Source organism: Bos taurus, chromosome X (genome assembly GCF_002263795.3).
Source record: "Bos taurus isolate L1 Dominette 01449 registration number 42190680 breed Hereford chromosome X, ARS-UCD2.0, whole genome shotgun sequence".
NCBI lineage: Eukaryota > Metazoa > Chordata > Mammalia > Artiodactyla > Bovidae > Bos > Bos taurus.
Genome location: NC_037357.1, coordinates 102,433,803 through 102,457,272, shown reverse-complemented (window position 1 = coordinate 102,457,272; position 23,470 = coordinate 102,433,803). Strand labels below are relative to the sequence as shown.

The window sequence follows — 23,470 nt, the reverse complement described above, 5'->3', positions numbered from 1 at the left end:
ACAGGGAGGCCTGGCGTGCTGCGGTTCATGGGGTAGCAAAGAGTCGAGCACGACTGAGCGACTGAACTTAACTAAACTGAAGTCCTTGCCTGACCCTGGGGCAGAGTGAGTAGCTTACCATAGCCTTTCTTTTATGCAACTAACACTGGACCCAGTGCCTGTGGGAGTGGCATCAGGTCCATGGGCATCGGGTTCAATGTTAGTGGCATCTGCATGAGAAAGGCTAGTTGGTTTCTTTCAGTTATCCCTAAGCATACCTGGGATTGGGATCCACGGTGTACTTGGCCATGTCAATATTTGTAAAAATATTTTTCAGGCAGAGGAAACACAAAGTCCTAGGATCTGAAGTGAGGACATACTTATCGTGTTGAAGGAACGGTCCAGAGCTGGTTGGAATACAGAGTGAGGAGGACAAGTAGGATACAGAGTCAGAGGCAATGATGGGGATTGGCGACTACATCAATTTTCCAGCTCACTCCTGCCCAAGGGTTGTTTTAAACCTCCAGGCTTTTCCAGACTGGGCTCTTGGTTTCTTTGGCGATTCAATTCCCTCAAACCTGAATAGGCCTCTGATCTTTTTGCTTCTAGGCAGTTTTGAGTTTTGTAACCATATTCAAAGTTCTTTCCTAGATATAGTTAAGTCTGCTTTGTGTTTTTACCTCCTTCTTCCCATGCTTTTCCTTTTTCAAGTGAATGGTGGCTACCTTGATGCCGTCACAGAAAACAGGCTCAGATAAGAAGGATGGACACCAACCACCACCCTCAATCTGATTTTTTTTCTTTTTTTTTTTACTATTGAAGTATGGTTGATTTACAATGTTGTGTTAGTTTCAGGTATACAGAAAAGTGATTCAATTAAACATATACACACACACACACACACACACACATATATATATATATTCAGATTCTTTTCCCTTATGCGAATGTGCTCAGTCATGTCTGACTCTTTGCTACCCCATGGACTGTAGCCCTCCAGGCTCCTCTGTCCAGGGGATTTTCCAATTAAGAATACTGGAGTGGGTTGCCATTTCCTGCCCCAGGGGATCTTCCCAACCTGGGGAATGAACCCTCATCTCCTACACTGACAGGTGGATTCTTTACCACTGAACCACCAGGGAAGCTCCTTTCCCATATAGGTTATTATAAAACATTGACTATAGTTCCCTGTGCAATACAGTAGGTCCTTGCTGGTTATCTATTTCATACTCAGTCTGATTTTTGCTCCAGGGCAGAGTCCCTCTGTTTAACTGAGGAGTCTTTTCTTTTTTTTTAACCTGAGGAGTCTTAATGTGCCTTGTGTCAAGTGCTTAAGCAGTCCCTAAGCTGGGGCCTGGTGGCTGACATGATTGCAGCTGTTAGGCTGGGGAGAGATAATGAGGCCAAATGCATTATAGATTATATATTACAGACACACAGGCAAGATCAGCATGGTCTCCGCTCCCCACGTCCCTTGTCCCACAGCATCATACTGAACAAGAGGAGCCAAATGACTGAACACCAGTGTGCTAAGTCGTTTTGCTAGGGGGAGGCCAATTCTAAACTACAGTCAAGCAGTTTTCTAGATAGCCATGGAAGTTGGCAGCTGTAGCCTGGCGGGTAGTGGGGTGGGTAGAAAGGGTTGCCCTCCCCAGAACCAGGGAGATGGGTGAGAAATGGCCTTGTGGCAGTGTGCCACAAGATAGTGAGGGGAAACTGCCTTGCAGCAGCTCCCTGTCCTTATCTCCCTTTGTTCCAGGAGGAATCACAGAGCCTTCTGCCAAGTCTGGTCAGACTACCGACAAGCCCTGCTTCTGTGACCTATATGGAGATGTGCAAGGCCACCAGCGTGTCCTGATACAGCTTGTCCCTTACACTCTGTTGCACAAAGCCTCTTTCAGTCTTCTCTCTTGTCGTTGGGGATTCAAAAGCAGGCAGCTTTTCTAACCCTGTGTTCCCCAATTTTTTCCCTCTTTTCCTTTTTGTCATTAAATCTGCCAATTCTGGCCTGAGCTTTTCATTTTCTTGGAAAAATACCTTGTTAAACACACCAGGTAACCATCAATACACACTATGAACACTTCCTTCTATCCTCTTTCCCTAAAGCCATTGGCTCAGTCACGTGTAGAATCATCATCGTGGCATGTCAGCTCTTAGTTGCGGCACGTGGGATCTTTAGGTGGCACGCAGAATCTACTTCCCTGACCAGAGATTGAACCTGGGCTTCCTGCATTGGGAGCTTGGAATCTTAACCACTGGACCACCAGAGATATCCCCTGACGTCTTTTTAATACAGGTGTTACCTTAATCAAGCCTTTCATACCATTTAGTAAAACTCTCCATCTTTCCATTGCAGAAGGCAATGGCACCCCACTCCAGTACTCTTGCCTGGAAAATCCCATGGACGGAGGAGCCTGGTAGGTTGCAGTCCATGGGGTCGCTACCAGTCAGACATGACTCAGCGACTTCATCTTCACTTTTCACTTTCACTCATTGGAGAAGGAAATGGCAACCCACTCCAGTGTTCTTGCCTGGAGAATCCCAGGGAAGGGGGAGCCTGGTGGGCTGCTATCTATGGGGTCGCACAGAGTTGGACACGACTGAAACCACTTAGCAGCAGCAGCTGCAACCAAGGTCATCCATAGAGTAAGGTACAGAGTCATCCATCTCTGTTGTAGCAAGCTGGAAATGTTGTAGCAAGCTGGAAATGTTGTAGCAAGCTGGAAACATTGTAGCAAGCTGGAAAGGTAGCAAGCTGGAAAGCTACAAGCTTGCCTTGTAGCAAGGCAAAAACATGTAGGAGTATAATTCAGTTCAGTTCAGTTCACTGGCTCAGTCATGTCCGACTCTTTGCAACCCCATGAATCACTCTTTGTGACTCCATGAATCACAGCATGCCAGGCCTCCCTGTCCATCACCAACTCCCGGAGTTCACTCAAACTCATGTCCATCAAGTCAGTGATGCCATCCAGCCATCTCATCCTCTGTCGTCCCCTTCTCCTCCTGCCTCCAATCCCTCCCAGCATCAGGGTCTTTTCCAATGAGTCAACTCTTTGCATGAGGTGGCCAAAGTACTGGAGTTTCAGCTTCAGCATCAGCCCTTCCAATGAACACCCAGGACTGATCTCCTTTAGGATGGACCAGTTGGATCTCCTTGCAGTCCAAGGGACTCTCAAGAGTCTTCTCCAACACCACAGTTCAAAAGCATCAATTCTTCGGCACTCAGCTTTCTTCACAGTCCAACTCTCACATCCATACATGATCACTGGAAAAACCATAGCCTTGACTAGACGGACCTTTATTGGCAAAGTAATATCTCTATTTTTCAATATGCTGTCTAGGTTGGTCATAACTTTCCTTCCAAGGAGTAAGCGTCTTTTAATTTCATGGCTGCAGTCATCATCTGCAGTGGTTTTGGAGCCCCCCAAAATAAATTCTGCCACTGTTTCCACTGTTTCCCCATTTATCTGCCATGAAGTGGTGGGTCCAGATGCCATGATCTTAGTTTTCTGAATGTTGAGCTTTAAGCCAACTTTTTCACTCTCCACTTTCACTTTCTTCAAGAGGTTTTTGAGTTCCTCTTCACTTTCTGCCATAAGGGTGGTGTCATCTGCATATCTGAGGTTATTGATATTTCTCCCGGCAATCTTGATTCCAGCTTGTGCTTCTTCCAGCCCAGCGTTTCTCATGATGTACTCTGCATAAAAGTTAAATAAGCAGGGTGACAATATACAGCCTTGACGGGCTCCTTTTCCTATTTGGAACCAGTCTGTTGTTCCATGTCCAGTTCTAACTGTTGCTTCCAGACCTGCATATAGGTTTCTCAAGAGGCAGGTCAGGTGGTATGATATTCCCAACTCTTTCAGAATTTTACACAGTTTATTGTGATCCACACAGTCAAAGGCTTTGGCATAGTCAATAAAGCAGAAATAGATGTTTTTCTGGAACTCTCTTGCCTTTTCAATGATCCAGCGGATGTTGGCAATTTGATCTCTGGTTCCTCTGCCTTTTCTAAATCCAGCTTGAACATCTGTAAGTTTATGGTTCATGTACTGTTGAAGCCTGGCTTGGGGAATTTTGAGCATTACGTTGGTAGCCTGTGAGATGAGTGCAATTGTGAGGTAGTTTGAGCGTTCTTTGGCATTGCCTTTCTTTGGGATAGGAATGAAAACTGACCTTTTCTAGTCCTGTGGCCACTGCTGAGTTTTCCAAATTTCCTGGCATATTGAGTGCAGCACTTTCACAGTATCATCTTTTAGGATGTGAAATAGCTCAACTGGAATTCCATCACCTCCACTAGCTTTGTTCGCAGTGATGCTTCCTAAGGCCCACTTGACTTCGCATTCCAGGATGTCTGGCTCTAGGTGAGTGATCACACCATCGTGATTATCTGGGCTGTGAAGCTCTTTTTTGTACAGTTCTTCTGTGTATTCTTGCCACCTCTTCTTAATATCTTCTGCTTCTGTTAGGTCCATACTATTTCTGTCCTTTATCGAGCCCATCTTTGCATGAAATGTTCCCTTGGTATCTCTAATTTTCTTGAAAAGATCTCTAGTCTTTCCCATTCTGTTGTTTTCCTCTATTTCTTTGCATTGATTGCCGAGGCAAGCTTTCTTACCTCTCCTCGCTATTCTTTGGAACTCTACATTCAGAGGCTTATATCTTTCTTTTTCTCCTTTGCTTTTCACTTCTCTTCTTTTCACAGCTATTTGTAAGGCCACCTCAGACAGCCATTTTGCTGTTTTGCATTTCTTTTCCATGGGGATGGTCTTGATCCTTGTTTCCTGTACAATGTCACGAACCTCCGTCCATAGTTCCTCAGGCACTCTATCTATCAGATCTAGACCCTCAAATCTATTTCTCACTTCCGCTGTAATCATAAGGGATTTAATTTAGGTCATACGTGAACGGTCTAGTGGTTTTCCCCACTTTCTTCAATTTAAGTCTGAATTTGGCAATAAGGAGTTCATGATCTGAGCCACAGTCAGCTCCCGGTCTTGTTTTTGCTGATTGTATAGAGCTTCGCCATCTTTGGCTGCAGAGAATATAATCAATCTGTTGACCATCTGGTGATGTCCACGTGTAGAGTCTTCTCTTGTGTTGTTGGAAGAGGGTATTTGCTATGACCAGTGCGTTCTCTTGGCAAAACTATTAGCCTTTGCCCTGCTTCATTCTGTACTCCAAGGCCAAATTTGCCTGTTACTCCAGGTGTTTCTTGACTTCCTACTTTTGCATTCCAGCCCCCTATAATGAAAAGGACATCTTTTTGGGATGTTAGTTCTAAAAGGTCTTGTAGGTCAGAGTTGGACACATCTGAAGCAACTTAGCAGCAGCAGCTGCAACCAAGGTCATCCATATCGTAAGGTACAGAGCCACCTCTGTTGTAGCAAGCCTGAAACGTTGTAGCAAGCTGGAAATGTTGTAGCAAGCTGGAAACGTTGTAGCAAACTGGAAAGCTACAAGCTTGCCTTGTAGCAAGGCAAAAACATGTAGGAGTATGCTTGGGAGGTTCTTTATAAGGGCAGGCTGAAAGTGGCACATGCAGTTTGTTCTCACATTCCTTTGCTATCATTTCATTGCCTGGCCATACCTAACTGCAAAGGAGGCTCGGGAAATGCGTCCCCAAGAAGACACAGAAAACCTGGATTAGGTAAGCAGCTATCCATCTCTGTCAAGGGGTGCTGTGGAACAGTGCATTTGCAGTGTGAGGGTTGTGAGAAGTGGCTGAATTCTGGGTTTATATTGAAGCTAGAGACATCAGAGGAGAAGGCAATGGCAACCCACTCCAGTATTCTTGCCTGGAGAATCCCATGGAGGGAGGAGCCTTGTAGGCTGCAGTCCATGGGGTTGCTAAGAGTCGGACACGACTGAGCGACTTCATTTTCACTTTTCACTTTCATTCATTGGAGAAGGAAATGGCAACCCACTCCAGTGTTCTTGCCTGGAGAATCCCAGGGATGGGGGAGCCTGGTGGGCTGCCGTCTATGGGGTTGCACAGAGTCGGACACGACTGCAGCGACTTAGCAGCAGCAGCAGCAGCAGCAGAGACATCAGAATTGTTGATGCCAAGGTTTGGGGCTTGAATAATTTGGAAGAATAGATTGACTGTAAAAGACTATTGAGAACTCAGTTTTGACCAATGTGATCTTTCGGGTGCCTGTGAAGCTTCCATGTGGAGACATTAAAAAGGCAGTTGGATATGCAGGTTTTACAGTTCAAAGGAGGGCCCTCAGGCCCTAGATGGTATCTAAAGCCATTGGACAACACTAATGGCAGCACTGTATGTACAAATAATACTGCACAAATTTCATTCATTCCATAAAGTCCATTTTTTCACCTTTTTGAGATTGGAATGTATGTCAAAACACTCAGTTTGACTGATGGTGTTATCTTTCCTTGGTGGTAGTACTTAAAATAATGATGTATCTTACAATTGGTAGCACCTCAGATTCAGTGAAACTGTATTTATTAATGGTTGTAAAAACAATGATAATATTAAAAAAAATTTTTTTTTTTGGCTGCACTGGGTCTTTGTTGATGCTCACAGGCTTTCTCTGGTTAGGTGAAAGGGGGCTACTCTGAAGTGGTGGCTTCTCTTGTTGCAGATCACAGGCTCTAAAGCATGGGCTCAGTAGTCGTGGCACACAGGGTTAGTTGCCTTGAGGCATGTGCGATTTCCCTGGACCAGGGATCGAACTGGTGTCCCCTGCATTGCAACACGGATTCTAAACCACTGGTGGCTCAGATGGTAAAGAATCTGCCTGCAATGTGGGAGATTTGGTTTTGATCCCTGGGTCAGGAAGATCTCCTGGTGAAAGGAAGGGCAACCTACTCCTGTATTCTTGCCTGGAGAATTCCATGGACAGAGGAGCCTGGGGGGCAACAGTCCCTGGAGTCGCAAAGCGTTGGACACAACTGAGCGACTAACACTTTCACTTTCCACCAGGGAAGCCCTGATGATAATATTTAGAGCACTTAATATTGTGCATCACACAGTGTGCTAAGCCACTTCCGTGATTATCTTTATAGTATGGAAATATTCAGAGCATAGACATTGTGGCCTGACTGTGTGGGAGGCCAAATGCTTAATCCACCTGTGCCATGGTTTCCTCATCTCTAAAATAGGATGATAATAGTACCTAAGTTGGGCTTCCCAGATGGCGCTAGTGGTAAAGTGAGCAAGGCAACCCACTCCAGTATCTATGCCTAGGGAATCCCTTGGACAGAGGAGCCTGGTGGGCTACGTTCCATAGGGTCAGAAAGAGTTGGACACGACTGAAGTGACTTAGCAGGCACAGTACCTAAGTTATAGGTTTGGTAAGAGAATGAAAGGAATCGATACATGTAAAGCACTTAGAACAGTGCTGAAGTGCATTACTATTTGATAATATTATTGTTGAACCTATGAAAAATACATGTATGCAAAAAATTCATCAAGCTATACGCTTTAGTGCCTTTTATCCAAGTTACCGTATATGTTTTATGTCTAAGTATAAGAGGAAAACAAACCAAACAAAAAAGTTTAGAGAAAGAGATAATCTGTTTTCTAAATAAGAAAAAAATATGTGTACAATGATATTCACTGAAGTATTTTGTTGGAAATTAATACAGTTATTCCAGCTTTCTTTTTACTAGAGTTACCTTGGTGTATCTTTCTCTATCCCTTCCTTTTTTTTTTTTTTTTTTTGGCGCACCACACAGCAAGTAGGATTTCCATTTCTGAACCAGGAATCAAACCTATGTCCCCCACACTGGAAGGCGGAGTCTTAATCACTGGAAGTCCTCTAGCCCTTTACTTTTAATTTATCGTTTCAATTTATTTGTCTCTATATTTAAAGTGGGTTTCTTGTAGACAACAATGATTGGGGCTTGTTTTTTTGTAATCTACTCTGACAGTTTTTGTCTTTTATTTGATGTACTCAGAACACTGATGTTTAAAGTGATTACTGATATAGTTGGATTAATATTCCTGTTTTCTAATCATTGTCCTTGTTTGTGTGTGTGTGTGTTTTGTGTGTATGTGTTTGCCTTCTCTTTTTCTGCCTTTTGTCTTTTTATGAGATATAACTGTATATCACATTATATTAGCTTCAGGTGTTCAACATGATTTGTTATGTGTATGTATTGCAAAATGATCACTGCAATAAGTCTAGTTAACACCTGTCACCAGACATGGTTACAGCAAAAATCTTTTTCTTGTGATAAGGACTTTTCCTATCTACCCTCCCAGCAACCTTCAAATATTACAATACAGTATTATAAACTATAGTCACCATACTGTACATTTCATCCCCGTGACTTATTTATTTTATAACTGGAAGTTTGTACCTTTTGATGCACTTCGCCAGTTTTGCCCACCTGCCCCCTCCATCTCTAGCAACCACCAATCTGTTCCTGTATCTATGAGCATGCTTTCATTTTATTTTTTAAAGATTTCACATAGAAGTGAGGGCATACAGTATTTGTCTGTGTCTGTCTGACTTATTTCACTTAGCATAATGCCCTCAAGGGCATCCATGTTTTTGCAGATGCCAAGATATCATCCTTTTTTTACGGCTGAATTATCCATTGTATATATCTCACATTTTCTTTATTCATCTGTTGATGGACGCTTAGGTTGTCTCCATGTCTTGGCTATTGTAAATCATGCTGCAATGAACATGGAGGGTGCTGCCTTCTCTGGTTTTAACTGAACATTTTGTATATGACTCCATTTTCTCTCCTGTCTTAGCATATTGGTTATATATATTTTTAGTGGTTCCCCTGGAGTTTGCCATATATATTTACAACTAGTTCAGTTCACTTTCAAATAACACTATACCACTTCATGAGTAGTGCTAATACCTTATAATGGAGTATTTTCGATTCCTCCCTCCTGTTCCTTATAACCTCCTGTCATTCATTTCAGTTATGTATTAGCTATTGCACTTATTAAGTATTGCTATTATTGCTGACATTGTTGCTATTATTATTTTGAACAAACTTATCTGTTAAATCAATTAAGAATAAGAAAAATAAATACCTTATTTTATCTTCATTTATTCCTTTTATCTTTTTTTTTTTTTGGCCATACCATATGGCTTGTGGGATCTTAGTTCCCTGACCAGGGATCAAACTGAGGCCCATGTCAGTGAGAGCTTGGAGTCCTAACCACTGGACTGCCAGGAAAGCCCCCACTTATTCCTTTTCTAATGTCCTTTCTTTCTTTTGATCCAAGTTTCTAAATTGTATCATTGTTTTTCTTCTTTCTGAAGAACTTATTTTAACATTTCTTGAAAAGCAGATCTACTGGCAACAAATCCTCTTAATTTTTCTTTGTGTGAGAACGTGTTCATTTCTCCTTCATTTGAAAGATAATTGACTAGATACCGAGTTCTAGGTTGGTGTTTTTTTTCTTTCAACACTAGAAATGTTTCACTCAAACCTTCTGTCTTCTTGTTTGCTTGGTTTCTGAAGGAAATTCCAATGTAATTATTATTTTTGCTCCTCTATAGGTAAGGTTTCTTTATCTCCTCGGGCTTCTTTTAAGATTTTCTCTTTGTCCTTGGCTTTCCACAGTTTCAGTATGCTATGCCTAGGTATAGATTTTTTGGTATTTATCCTGGTTGGTATTCTCTGAGCTCCCTGTATCTGTGGTTTGATGTCTGGTGTTTGATGTCATTAATATTGGAAAATACTCAGCAATTGTTAGTTCAAATATTTATTCATTTCCTTTTTCTCTTTCTTCACCTTTTATTATTCCCATTATGTATACATTATACCATTTATAATTGTGCCTCCTCTTCCAGTTCTTGGATATTCTAGCCTGTCTTTTTCATTCTTTTTTTCCTCTTTACATTTCAATTTTAGAAGTTCCCATTAACATATATTCCAACTCACTTATTCTTTGTACTGATGAAGCCACCAAAGGCACTCATTTCTGTTATAGTGTTTTTTATTTCTAGAAATTCTTTTAAATTCTTTCTTAGAGTTTCCAACTCTTTGCTTACGTTCTTTGTCTGTTCATACATGTTGTCCCTTGTTCCCACCAGAAGTTTTAGGATATTAATCACAGATTTTTAAAAAATTCCTTGTATGATAATTCTAACATCTTTTCTGTATCTGAGTTTAGTTCTGATACTTGCTGTCTCTTGAAACTTTTTGTCTTTTGGTATGCCTTGTAATTTTTGGTCAAAAGTCGGACATGATGTACTGGGAAAAGGAAACTGTAGTAAATGGCCATTTAGTGATGTGGTGGTAATGTGTGGGGAAGGGGAAGCATTCTATAGTTTATGATTAGGTCGTAGTCTTTTTGCGGGCCTGGGTCCTTGAACCATGACCTTCACAGGTACTTCTCATCCTTTCCCCCTTTCTCATGGTAGGTGAAACAGGAAGGCTAGTGGGGACTGGAGTTGAGTATTTCTCTTACTGTTTGTAAAAGGCTACAGGGACCAACATCCCAGCCCACATCTTTTAGGCTCTAGGGATAGCCAAAATAGTTCAGCAATGTTACGAAGTTTCCCTTGGGACTTCCCTGGTGGTCCAGTGGATAAGAATCTGCCTGCCAATGCAGGGGACGTGGGTTCAATTCCTGGTCCAGAAAGTTTCCTCATGCTGTGAGGCAACTAAGCCTGCGTGCCACAACCAGTGAGCTCACCCACCTAGAGCCTGTGCTGCACAACAAAAGTCACCCCAGTGAGAAACCCAAGTACCACAACTAGACAGTCACCTCACTCTGCAACTGGAGAAAGTTCGCGCAGCAAAGAAGACCCAGCACAACCAAAAAAAAAGTTTCCCTTGAAGGCAGGTCTTTATTGAGGAGAACAGAATACTCTGGGCATATTTCGCAAAGGTTATTTTTCCCTCTCCCTGCTGAGAAGTAGGAGGGGATTTTTCTTCAGTCTGCACAAAATATGGTGGAACTCCTAGAGGTAAAACATAGAAAATTATGGGGGCTCTCCTAAGACGGGACACCCCCACCCCCAACCTCGCGTTTTTAGCTCTCTAATTTTTGCACACTGAATCTCCAGTGATTTATCGATTACAATTTAAGTTTTCCTATCCAGGTAATGGCTCCAGCTGCAGGCTTCGGTTCCAAGGCTTCTGCTCTAGTAAACTGTAATTTTCTGTAATTGCCTGTCTCTCCCGTTTGAGGGGCAGTTAACTGTGAGATCTCAATTTTCTGATGTAAAGATTTAAAAGGAGTTGTTGATTTTCAATCTATTTACCTTTCTTCTTGTGAGGATAGAAGTGATGAATTCCAAGCTCCTTACATGCTGGATGGGAAACCGTAACTCAGCATTTTCTTATAATAGCAAAAGATTAAAAACATACCAAATGGATGCATCGATAAATGACTGGCTATCCTTCCTTGGTAGCTCAGCTGGTAAAGAATTCGCCTGCAATGCAGGAGACCCTGGTTCGATTCCTGGGTGGGGAAGAGCCCCTGGAGAAGGGAAAGGCTACCCACTCCAGTATTCTGGCCTGGAGAATTCCATGAACTGTATAGTTCATGGGGTCGCAAACAGTCAGACATGACTGAGTGACTTTCACTTTCATCCAAATTATGCTGCATCCACCTAATGGAATACTACACAGTCAAAAAACAGAGTTAGCTCTAGAAGTCTTGATATGGAAAGATTACCAGACATTTGAAGTGAAAAATGCATGGTGCAGAAAATAAATAGAATAAATAGAATAATAATATTTGCTGAATGTTCTTTGAAGTGAGTGTTATTTTTTTTTAAAAAGGGGGTATGTGTATACAACTACTAATTAATACAGAAAATATAATTTTAAGAGATTAGTGGAAAATACACCAAAATTATAGCAATCACATTTAGAAGGTGGGCCAGGGAGGGAAATGGCAACCCACTCCAGTGTTCTTGCCTGGAGAATCCCAGGGATGGGGGAGCCTGGTGGGCTGCTGTCTATGGAATCACACAGAGTCGGACACGACTGAAGTGACTTAGCAGCTGTTGTTCCATGTCCAGTTCTAACTGTTGCTTCTTGACCTGCATACAGATTTCTCAGGAGGTATTCAGGTCTGGTATTTCTCAGGTATTTCTCAGGTCTGGTATCACTCAGGTATTTCTCAGGTCTGGTATTCTCATTTCTTTAAGAATTTTCCACAGTTTATTGTGATCCACACAGTCAAAGGCTTTGGCATAGTCAATAAAGCAGAAATAGATGTTTTTCTGGAACTCTGTTGCTTTTTCTATGATCCAACAGATGTTGGCAATTTGATCTCTGGTTCCTCTGCCTCTTCTAAATCCAGCTTGAACATCTGTAAGTTCATGGTTCATGTACTGTTGAAGCCTGGCTTGGAGAATTTTGAGCATTACGTTGGTAGCCTGTGAGATGAGTGCAATTGTGCGGTAGTTTGAGCATTCTTTGGCATTGCCTTTCTTTGGGATAGGAATGAAAACTGACCTTTTCCAGTCCTGTGGCCACTGCTGAGTTTTCCAAATTTCCTGGCATATTGAGTGCAGCACTTTCACAGTATCATCTTTTAGGATTTGAAATAGCTCAACTGGAATTCCATCACCTCCACTAGCTTTGTTCGCAGTGATGCTTCCTAAGGCCCACTTGACTTCGAATTCCAGGATGTCTGGCTCTAGGTCAGTGATCACACTATAATGATTATCTGGGTCGTGAAGCTCTTTTTTGTACAGTTCTTCTGTGTATTCTTGCCACCTCTTCTTAATATCTTCTGCTTCTGTTAGGTCCATACCATTTCTGTCCTTTATTGTGCCCATTTTTGCATGAAAAGTTCCCTTGGTATCTCTAATTTTCTTGAAGAGATCTCTAGTCTCTCCCATTCTATTGTTTTCCTCTATTTCTTTGCATTGATCACTGAGGAAGGCTTTCTTATCTCTCCTTGCTGTTTTTTGGAACTCTGCATTCAAATGGGTATATTTTTTCTTTTCTCCATTGCCTTTCACTTCTCTTCTTTTCTCAGCTATTTGTAAGGCCTCCTCAGACAACCATTTTGCCTTTTGCATTTCATTTTCTTGGGGATGCTCTTGATCACTGCCTCCTGTACAATGTCACAAACCTCCATCCATAGTTCTTCAGGCACTCTATCAGATCTAATCCCTTGAATTTATTTGTCACTTGCACTGCTAGTCACAAGGGATTTGATTTAGGTCATACCTGAATGGTCTAGTGGCTTTCCCTACTTTCTTCAATTTAAGTCTGAATTTGGCAATAACGAGTTCATGATCTGAGCCACAGTCAGCTCCCGGTCTTGTTTTTGCTGACCGGATAGAGCTTCTCCGTCTTTGGCTGCAAAGAATATAATCCATCTGATTTAGGTATTGACCATCTGGTGATATCCATGTGTAGAGTCTTCTCTTTTGTTGTTGGAAGAGGGTGTTTGCTATGACCAGTGCATTCTCTTGGCAAAACTCTGTTAGCCTTTGCCCTGCTTCATTCTGTACTCCAAGGCCAAATTTGTCTGTTACTCAGGTATTTCTTGACTTCCTACTTGTGCATTCTAGCCCCCTATAATGAGAAGGACATCTTTTTTGGGTGATAGTTCTAGAAGGTCTTGTAGATCTTCATAGAATTCTTCAACTTCAGCTTCTTCAGCATTACTGGTCGGGGCATAGATTTGGATTACCTTGATATTGAATGGTTTGCCTTGGAAATGAACAGAGATCATTCTGTCATTTTTGAGACTGTGGTAGTTGAGTTGCTAAGTCGTGTCTGACTCTTGCGGCCCCATGGACTGTAGCCTGCCAGGCTCCTCTGTCTATGGGATTCTCCAGGCAAGAATACTGAAATGGGTTGCCATTTCCTTCTCCATGGGATCTTCCCGACCCAGGAATCGAACCCAGGTCTCCTGCATTGCAGGCAGATTCTTTACGAACTGAGCTACAAGGAGGTACTTGGCCTCAAATACTCCTGCAGGCCATAATACTCTGGGTACCTGGTTAACATTTGGGCATCTCAAAGGTTTAATGGATGACTGCGGATTGGCCTTTGGCTCTAATTATAAAATCAATAACATTTATCCAGAAAAATGTGTTTTAAGGCCCAGACTTCCAATCTACAGCTTCTTGGTTTCAGCCTGACCCCTATGCAGAGTGCAAATAGCTTCTCCTGCCTTGGAACTTTCCACTATGATTTGGCATCCTGTAGCAGCTAAATGAGGGCTTCTCAGGGCCCTCAGAACCAGCCTGCCAATGCAGGTGACATAAGAGAAATGGGTTCAATCCCTGGGTTGGGACGATCCCCTGGAATAGGGCATGGCAACCTACTACAGTATTCTTGCCTAAAGAATCCCATGGACAGAGGAACCTGGTCGACTACAGTCTATAGGGTTGCAAAAAGTCAGACATGACTGAAGTGACTTAGCACGCACGCACACACAGCCACTAAATAGTAGCATCTTGGGGGCAGGGTAACTGCAGTGCTATTTTGATTGTGAAAATGGTTGAGAAGATCAGATTGACTTGGCACGTCCACATTTAAATCATGAGGCATATATTTTGGCTAAGTAAGACTTGGAATCTTCTGAACAGATATGTGGACGGAGCCTTGCTATACCACTGTTGGGGTGCTCTGAGTTTATTAGAGCTAGCATAAGGGCAGGAGGGAGGCCTAATTAGCAGCCGGAAGTCATGCTCAAGCAGCTCACCCATGCCACAAACTGGTGAAAGGAAGACTCAGGCTTCTCTAGACACGCAGTTGTTACTCTCCAAGTGGGAAAATATGTATTTCTTTGCTTAGATGAAATAGCAAGACTGTGCTAGTAAAAACACATTTAAAGGATCAGATTATTTTGCACTGTGGTTTACGTGAAATATAGGAAATAGAACCCTGCAAAACTTAAGTAAAACCCAAGAGAACCAAAACTTCTAGAGTAAAATGAGTCAAATAATAACCTGGACTGTAACCAAGTGCTTGACTGGGAATAAGTCCATTTCAGAGAGATCCTCTCAGAGCAGGATGGACGGACTATTTTTAAGCATGTCTGTTCTAGGCACTGGTGTCTAAAATTCAATTGAATATCCTTGAGCACTAGCATATTATCGTCTGTGATCTTTGATGTTGTACCTTTTCTCCCTGGCTTCATTCTCTGCTTGATGTCATGAAGGAAGATGAAATGGGGCCATGTCCTCAGATTCTTAGTTCTCATATTTTTATGTTAAAATACTCAGTCACTGTGGATTTTCTTCATTCCATTCAAATCACAAAGCCTTCTCCAGGGGACATATTATCAAAGATCCCTCCTTTTTTATATTAGCTCGGCCATTAACCTAGAAGACACTTCTGCAGGAATGAAGCATTTAACACTTTGCCTATAGAACTTTGAAATGTGTAGCTCTGAAAATATTAAATAATAACAATTTGTTCAGGAAATTCTGTCTAGTCTTTAAGTAAAGTGTACTAGGAAGTAATGAGTAAACTTATCAAGCTTTTCTGGGGGATCATGGAAATAAGAGTATATTGGGAAATTTTATGAGGAAATGTGATATAATAAGGCTTTGCTCTACAAAGGCAGAACTAGGAAGTAAAAAATTAGTTTTAAACCTAAAGGACAGGTGTTAGAAAAGAGAAACCAAAATAAAAGACCTAAGAAGGAAGCCCTGGACAATATGGACTTTAAGGAGCTGCACTGTGACATTCAACCTATTCTTTAAACTTGTGATGTGCTCAGTCATTCAGTCCTATTGGACTCTTTGTGACCCCATGGACTGTAGCCTGCCAGGCTCCTCTGTCCATGAGATTCTCCAGGCAAGAATACTGGAGTGGGTTGCCATTTCCCCCTGCAGGGGATCTTCCCAATCCAGGGATCGAACCTGGGTCTCCTGAATTGCAGGTAGATTCTTTACCAACTGAGCTTCGAGGGAATCAAGTGGAAGATGTTAAAAGGGGGCAGTCTTACGGGCCACACTCACCCTGGGAGCCACGGTGCACTGGGTAGCTCCAAAGAGCAGAGAAAGGAATGAGTTGCTGCTGACTTGGGGGACTAAGTCCCCCTAGAACTACTGATGGGGATGTAGTTCAGGCTAAAGCATATGACATTGATTTTTTTCCTACTTGCACAACACTGCAAGTAGGAAAAAATTGGTAAAATGTATATAACATAAAATTTTAAAATGTGTACCATTCATTGGCTTAATGTGCATTCACAATGCTGTGCAACTTCCACCACTTTCCATTTCCAGAACTTTTTTTATCACTGCAAACAAACACTGTACCTGTTAAACAATTACTGTTCATTCTCTCCTTCCCCCAACCCAGGTAACCTCTATCCTACTTGTTGTCTATATGTGTGTGCTTAGTTGCTCAGTTGTGTCCGACTTTTTGCCACCCCATGGACTGTAGCTTGCCAGGCTCCTCTTGTTCACGGGAGTTCTCTCAGCAAGAATACTGGAGTGGGTTGCCATTCCCTTCTCCAGGGGATCTTCCCAACCCAGGCAGCAAACCTGCATTGTAGATGGATTCTTTACCTTCTGAGCCACCAGGGAAGCCCTGTTGTCTCTGAATTTGTTTATTATAGGTACCTCATTAAGTGGAATCATATGATATGTGATCTTTTATGTCTGACTTCTTTCACTGAGCACAATGTTTTCAAGGTCCATCCATTTGTAGCATATATTGAAATGTCATTCCTTTTTAAGTCTGACTAGTAGTCCGTTATATGTTTATACCACATTTTGTTTTTCCACTCATCTGTTGATGAACATCTGAATCGTGTCCACATTTTGGCTATTGTGAACAATACTGATGTGAATATGGGTGAACAGGTATTTGTTTGAGTCCCTGCTTTCAATTCTTGTGGGCATATACTTCGGAGTGGAATTGCAGGATCATATGATTTAAGTTTAGCTCTTTGAGGAACTGCCAAACTGTTTTTCCAAATTGCCAAATGTTGGCTGCGTCATTTTACATTGTCCACCAGCAGTGTACAAGAGTTCCAAGTTCTCCACATCCTTGCCAACACTTGTTATTTTCCACTTTTTGATAACAGTCATCCTAATGGGTGTGAAATGGCTTCTTCTCATGGTTTTGATTTGCATTTCCCTAATGTCTAGTTGATGTTAAGCATCTTTTCATTGTGCATATTGCAAAAAAGCCAGCTGGGATTTTGGTAAGGAGTGGGCTGACTCTGTAGATATATTTGGGGAGTACTCCTATCTTAACAATTAAATCTTCTAATTGTTGAACACTGGCTGTTTTTCCATTTCCTTTGGTCTTTAATTTTTCAATGATGTTTTGTAGTTTTCAGTATACCAATCTTGTCCTTTACTTAAATTCATTCATTAGTATTTTATTCTTTTTGATACTATTGGAAGTAGAATTTTCTTAATTTCATTTTCAGACTGTTGATTGTTGGCATATAAAAATATAATTGAGTTTTAAAATGTTGACCTTATATACTGCAATTTTGCTAAACTCATTTATTAGCTCTCTTATTTTTTGCCGCACCGGGTCTTCATTGCTGCACCCAAGCTCTCTCTGATTTTGGCAAACGGGGGCTGCTCTAGTCGTGGTGTATGGGTTTCTCATTGCAGTGACTTTGTTGTTGCGGCGCATGGGCTCTAGGATGCGTGGGCTTCAGTTACAGCTCGTAGGCACTAGAGTGTTTGCTCAGTAGCTATGGCGCATGGACTTAGTTGCTCCGGGGCACATGAGATCTTCCCTGGACCAGGGATTGAACCCATGTCCCCTGCATTGGCAAGAGGATTCTTAACCTCTGGACCACCAGGGAAGTCCCTTTAATAATTTTTTATAGTGGATTCACCAGGATTTTCTACATACAAGATTATGTCATCCGCAAATAGTAGTTACATTGTTCCTTTCTTACCTGAATGCCTTGTAGTTCTTTTTCTTTCCCTGGTTTGAGCCACATGTACAATGTTGAATAGAATCAGTGACATCCTTTTAAAGGTGCATTTAAAAATTTTTTTATTTTAAGTAAGTATTTAGTTGGCTGTGCTGGGTCTTAGTGGTAACTTTCGAACTCTTAGTTGCAACATGTGGGATCTAGTTCCCTGACCAGAGATCAAACTCAGACCCCATGCATTGTGAGCTCAGAGTCTTAGTCATCAGGGAAGTCCCTAAAGGTGCTGTTTTGATAGGGGTAAAAGACCTATGTTCAACATTTACCAATCCTGTCTGGTGACCTTGTGAAAATCACTTATCCTTTCTGTTATCTAACATCAATAGTAATAAATTTTCTGGCTATCTCATGGGGTTCTGAGGATTAAATAAACCATTCACTTCAGAGTGTATGTGGATGGTAGTCTACTCTTTAGGAGCTCATACACTAGTGGAAGACAATCCATTCATGGAATAATTATAAAAATAAGATTAAATGTGGTTTCAACTATTAGGCCCATGAATTTTGTGTCTTGGACACCTTATTGGATGATTTTCATAGTGAAAACTTATAGTTTACTACTGTATATGGAAATGGTTTAAACTTATTTTTAATATTTATTTTTCGCTGCACTAGGTCTTCATTGCTGGGCATGGGTTTTCTCTACTAGCAGAAAATGGGGGCTACTCTCTAGTTGCCCTGCCTGGGCTTCTCATTGGAGTGAGCACAGGCTCTAGGGCACTCAGGCTCAGTAGTTGTGGCTACGGCTTAGTTGCCTCCTAGCACGTGGCGTCTTCTCGGATCAGGGCTTGGACCCGTGTCCACTGCATTGGGAGACAGATTCTTAAGCACTGGACCACCAGGGAAGCCCTCAAAATTTAATGTACTAATAACATTATGCTCTCCTGGTGTCATCCTAGTTTGGACTCCATTTTAACAACCGTTTATTAAAAAGCAACTTAATTGTAGCCACAAAATCCAACCCTGTTCTACACAAAATATAATTTTATTTTTTAGGGTTTTGCTATAATTTCGCATACAATTTGGTGTCCACAGCATTTTTTTACGTCCAAAGAGTATCTGCTTAAATTAGGAGCTGCATGTCTTTTCTCTTCATCTGGGCATTCAAGACAGGCTGTATTTTCCTTGCACTCCATTTATTTGAGATTAGCCTGATAGGCTTCACGTTGGAATATAAACACGTAGAAAATAACCCATGACATGGATGTCTTAGGTTCGCAAGGCCCTTCCGGGTTCTAACACTGAATTGTGCTGATGATTTGGTATGAGGCTAATCTTGGTACATTCGCTATGCCATCAGTGGCACCTAACTGTTCTCTTTGATGTTTTAAGGCTCCAAAGGGTGGCAGGTCACGGTCAGGCAGTGAAGGAGCCCAAATGCTTTCTGGCATAGGTGCTGCACGATCACCTGAATGAACTTCTCAGAGCACCTGCTTCCAAGATTGGTGAGAGGGCCCCCACTCCCAACTCCCCCCTGCCGCCGCAGGAGATAGCCACACCTTCTCCCTATCGGCAAGGAGCAGGTGGCTGGCCCTTGGCACCTCGCACCACGGCCCCCGCAAGGTACCCGCCCCGTGGGCTTGGCCGGCTCACGAAACACGTGACGAGGGTCAGCTGTGCCACTGGGATCCACCCCCCACAACCACTGTGAGGGCGATCGCCCAGCGCGCGGTCTCTGGGTCCGCTACCCCTCCCCCCACAATCCCGGAAAAGGGGGGTGGTGACGTCATCATCCGGGCACTCGGCGGCGGGGCCTCGGTTCACAATGGAACAAAAACAAGCGGCCCAAGTCGAACTCTGAGCGACGCGACTGTGGCTTGCACGGTTAACTCTGTCCTGGCCACGCACCCTGCCAATCCCGACATCCCAGTTCCTTCTCCGGCATGCCAGATCCTTTCGGGCCGCCCCGCCCCCGCTTCTGCCCGTCCTGCCCTCACACCGCCCCGGAGGCGAGGGGCATGGAACAGTTCCTGGCCGTAGTGCAACCCTGGAGAAACAGTACTGTTTGAAAAATCTTGACCGCATTTTCCTCCCTTCCCCCACCCCGTCTCCCCGAATTCCAAGCGTCTCTCGCCTGGCCCGGCTTTCCCAGAGGCAGGAGCCATTCTTCCCCGGCGGAAGACCGCCCCGGCTGGACGGGGGAGAAAAGGGAGAGCAGAAGGAGCAGCTGAGCCAGAAGGAGGAGGAGGGCTCTGGGGCTGGCCCCGTGAGGGGCGGGGCTTGGCGGGGGCGGGGAACCTCGGGTCTGGGCGGTGCTGGAGCTTGTAGGAGTCTGCGCCGTCGCGCTGCTGCCTCCACCGCCGCCACTGCTGCTGCCACCGCTACCGCCGCCGCCACTGGCCGAGCGGTTTTTTTTTTTTTTTTTTTTTGGTTTGCCGGATCCGCCATATTGAAGAGGACGGGCATCCGCGGCTGCGGAAGCTAGTCTCCGCCGCCGCCGGAGCCGCAACCTCCCTGCACCCGGCCCATTCGGGCCTCTGCCGCGCGGAGCCCCTCCCCGTATCGCTCAGCTCACAGGCCTAGCGGGAGGCGGCCGCTTCTGCGCCCGGTGCTTCGCTGGGCGCCGGGTGCTAGGAGCAAGCCGCAGCAGAGCGAGCAGGCCCGGAGCGGGGACAGAGGCGGCGACCAGTGGAAGGTGAAGCCGCCACTGCGGGAGGAGGAGCAGGAGGAGGTGACGCAGGAGAAACGCACAGCCCGGAGCCCGTCTGCGCTCAGAAAGAGCCTCAGCCCGAGGCGAGAAGGGGGAAGAGGGCCGCCGCCGGCTGAGGAGTGGGGGGGGAGGAGGCGGCCGCGGCCACCTCTGCTGCAAGGCGGGCGCGGCGAGCAGCGAATTTCGGTGCCTCTGTGCAGCTCCCCGGTCCCTACGCCTACGATCTCTCGACACACTTTGTCGCCCGTCACCCTTGGGCCTGGGATGCACCCAGGGTCGGCCTTGTCCCGGGACTGAGCCTTGGTTGTCGCCTCCGCGTGTCTTGCTTCTTAAGAGAAGACGCCTGTGTCGTGCGGTGAGTAGCCAGCAGCGCCAGGACGACGCGCTTTTCCGGGGCCAACAGCTGGATCGAGGGGAGGGGAGGGGAGGAGGGCGAGGGGGTGTGCGTGTGCGCGGTTCCTCTCGCCGCGGCCGGAGGCCGGGCCGGGGGCTTCCCGGCTCTCGGCCCTGGGCCTCGGGCGGGGCGGGCGCGCGCGGCGCGGGTGGGGGCGCGGGGCTCTGTTCCACGCCGAGCCGGCGTCCCGGGAGCGTGTCTGTGTGTTTTGGACTGTAAGGGAAAATGGCTGACGGCTCCGTCCCTCCCCCTCCTCCCCTTCCCGTCCTGTCTGGGGCCGAGTCGGAGGATGGAGTCTCCGGGCGCGGCGTGCAACCCCCGCATTCGCAGCCCACGGCCGGGTCGGCGCCGGGGGCTCGTCGCCCCCTGACCTCGGGGCTTGCAGCCCGGCCCTCGGCGGGCTCGCAATCGTTCTCCTTCCCGGTCTCGTTCCACTTGACACCAAACGCCATTACTGAGGTGGAGTGATTTGGAGCCGTAGAGCTAGGCCTCGGCTACGCCTGGCTATCGGGCCCGCCGACTTGTCCACCTCTCCCCCACCCTCCCGCGATAACCCGCAGCTTCTCCTGGGCCTTGGGGTCTGGGAGCCGGAGCCGGGTTATCGGCCTCCTCCATCTCCCTCGCCCCCCTTCATTTACGGAGGGCCAAAGCTGCGGAAGATGTTTTGATGCAGAAGTCGCTTCCCAGCGAGCTTGGACCCACCACCTTTATATTTTTAACGGTTTGTGCAAAAAAAAAAAGTACTAGCATGTGTAAGTTGGATAATGATAAAACCTTCGGATTCTTGTGACGTGAGGCTTCGGATTTGAGAAATGGTATATTTTTCATTCATTGTGAAATATTCAAGAGTTATGGAACAGGTGTATACGTGTTTTGCAGTATTTGTATGGACTTCTGGGGTGACTGGAACTTACCCGGGGATTTTTAAACTCTTCAACAGAATCTGCTTAAATTAAACTTGTTATTATTTGGAAGTTCCATACTTAAAATGTTAATTGGGTTTTCCGTCGTGCAGTTTACAGGTGTGTTTAATTTCTCCAGATTGTCTTTGAATGTAACTGAGCGCGTTCTTGGTTAAATAGTCACGCTTCATTTCGAGGAGAGGGAAAGACTTGCAGCGTTCTCTGACCTGGAAACCCTCGAGTCCCCCTGAATCTGCATAACATTGGTAAACCGTAACTTTTGAGGAAGAATTCGGGAGTCTTTGATTAAAAGAAACTTTTCAGCAGTTACTTAATCTCTTTTGGAGCGCATTATCCATTCTTAGTGATTATATGGTAAGGACTCCTTAACCGTGACTCGCTTGGCTTTGTTAATCCGTACACTTGAACTTAAAAATAGAGACTACAAACTCTTCTTTAGATCTTACTGGTGTACTGATTCGGTGGGCTGCCATTTTGGTTTTAGCAAATGCCTTCATAGTTCTGAAAGATTTATGCATTAAATGTACAAAGATGTCAACATTCTCAATTTGATAACCCATGTGCTTTGTCATACTTGTAACAGCGCTTGGATTAGAGTGAGAAAGAAACATTTGGAATTAATACACCAAGGGCGGACTCATAATGTTTCTGATTGCCTATTATGTTTTGTTTTCTCTCATTTAAAAATGATCCTTTTGAACTATACGTGTTTTTTTTTTCCTCTACCCTGTTCCCTCTATTTTTTGCAAGAACACAGTTTGTAACTCTTAACTTGTTATCTTAATGTTCTCTTGCCGTTTCTTTTGTTTGCTGACCTTGGTAGTTTCTGAGAGAGAAAATTTTTGGAGGGATTAAATAACAGCAAAAACCGTACAAGAATCTATGAATCTAGAATCTGAGAATCTAAATTCTTTAGAAAGTAGCTTTGAAGGGCAGATGTTACCTTTCATCAAATTACTGGAATCCCTTGGTGTTACATAGTTTTCTTGTTTTATCAATGAAAATGCTTCAGGAGGATTTACTTTGAATCTTTTTTTTTTAACCCAGGCTTTTGAAATAAATTTTCTGACCTCTCAAGACGAGATATTTTATGAGTACCTCCTTAAAGATAATTCTTCTGATATGATGTTAATAATGTTGCTTCGTTTTTGAAAATGGATTTTTCTCATGAATTTCCTGGTCCTCAAGTTCTTGATTAGTTGGGCACAGCAAGCATTCTTTCTTTTAGCTCATTGTTTCATAAGCTTATTGTTTGTTTCATAAGAATTTTAAAAGTAACAATTTTTGTACTTTCAGAATTTTTATATCAGGTTAAAAAAATTGTTTTAAAGATTAGTTCTCATAAATGTTTTGGACAATTACAAAGGAGTAGGGGAATTTTATTCTGTGGTTGTGGAGCTAGTTGGTGTTTTTGTGTGTTTTTTTTTTTAATTTTAAACAGTGTAATGCTTTTATGATAGCCTGCATTATATTTTTCTTAGTGGTGGTATGTTTTCTGAATCCTGAAATATTTTCCCCCAAAATTTGGAAAATGGGGTTTTAGTTTCTATGTAGTTCTTTGAGGAGCTGTATCTTTGAAAGGTATTGTATTTATTGCTAAATTCTCTTCTAATTTTAACATGGAATCTAACAATGTTTAACAAAGGTTTAATGCGTTGGACCTCAACCCTGACTGTACATTAGAATCA

The 23,470-nt window shown here is 43.8% G+C and overlaps 1 protein-coding gene across 4 annotated transcripts in view; it reads left to right on the top strand.

The window, feature by feature from the left end:
* The first annotated feature begins 20,184 nt into the window (after positions 1–20,184).
* USP9X (ubiquitin specific peptidase 9 X-linked) overlaps positions 20,185–23,470 on the top strand; it is a 116,965-nt gene continuing 113,679 nt past the window's right edge. For all 4 annotated transcript variants that reach the window (XM_002700207.7, XM_002700206.7, XM_010822080.4 and 1 more), the window contains exon 1: positions 20,185–20,820. The gene's annotated coding sequence lies outside the window, so the exon portion shown is untranslated. The remainder of the gene's footprint in view (positions 20,821–23,470) is intronic.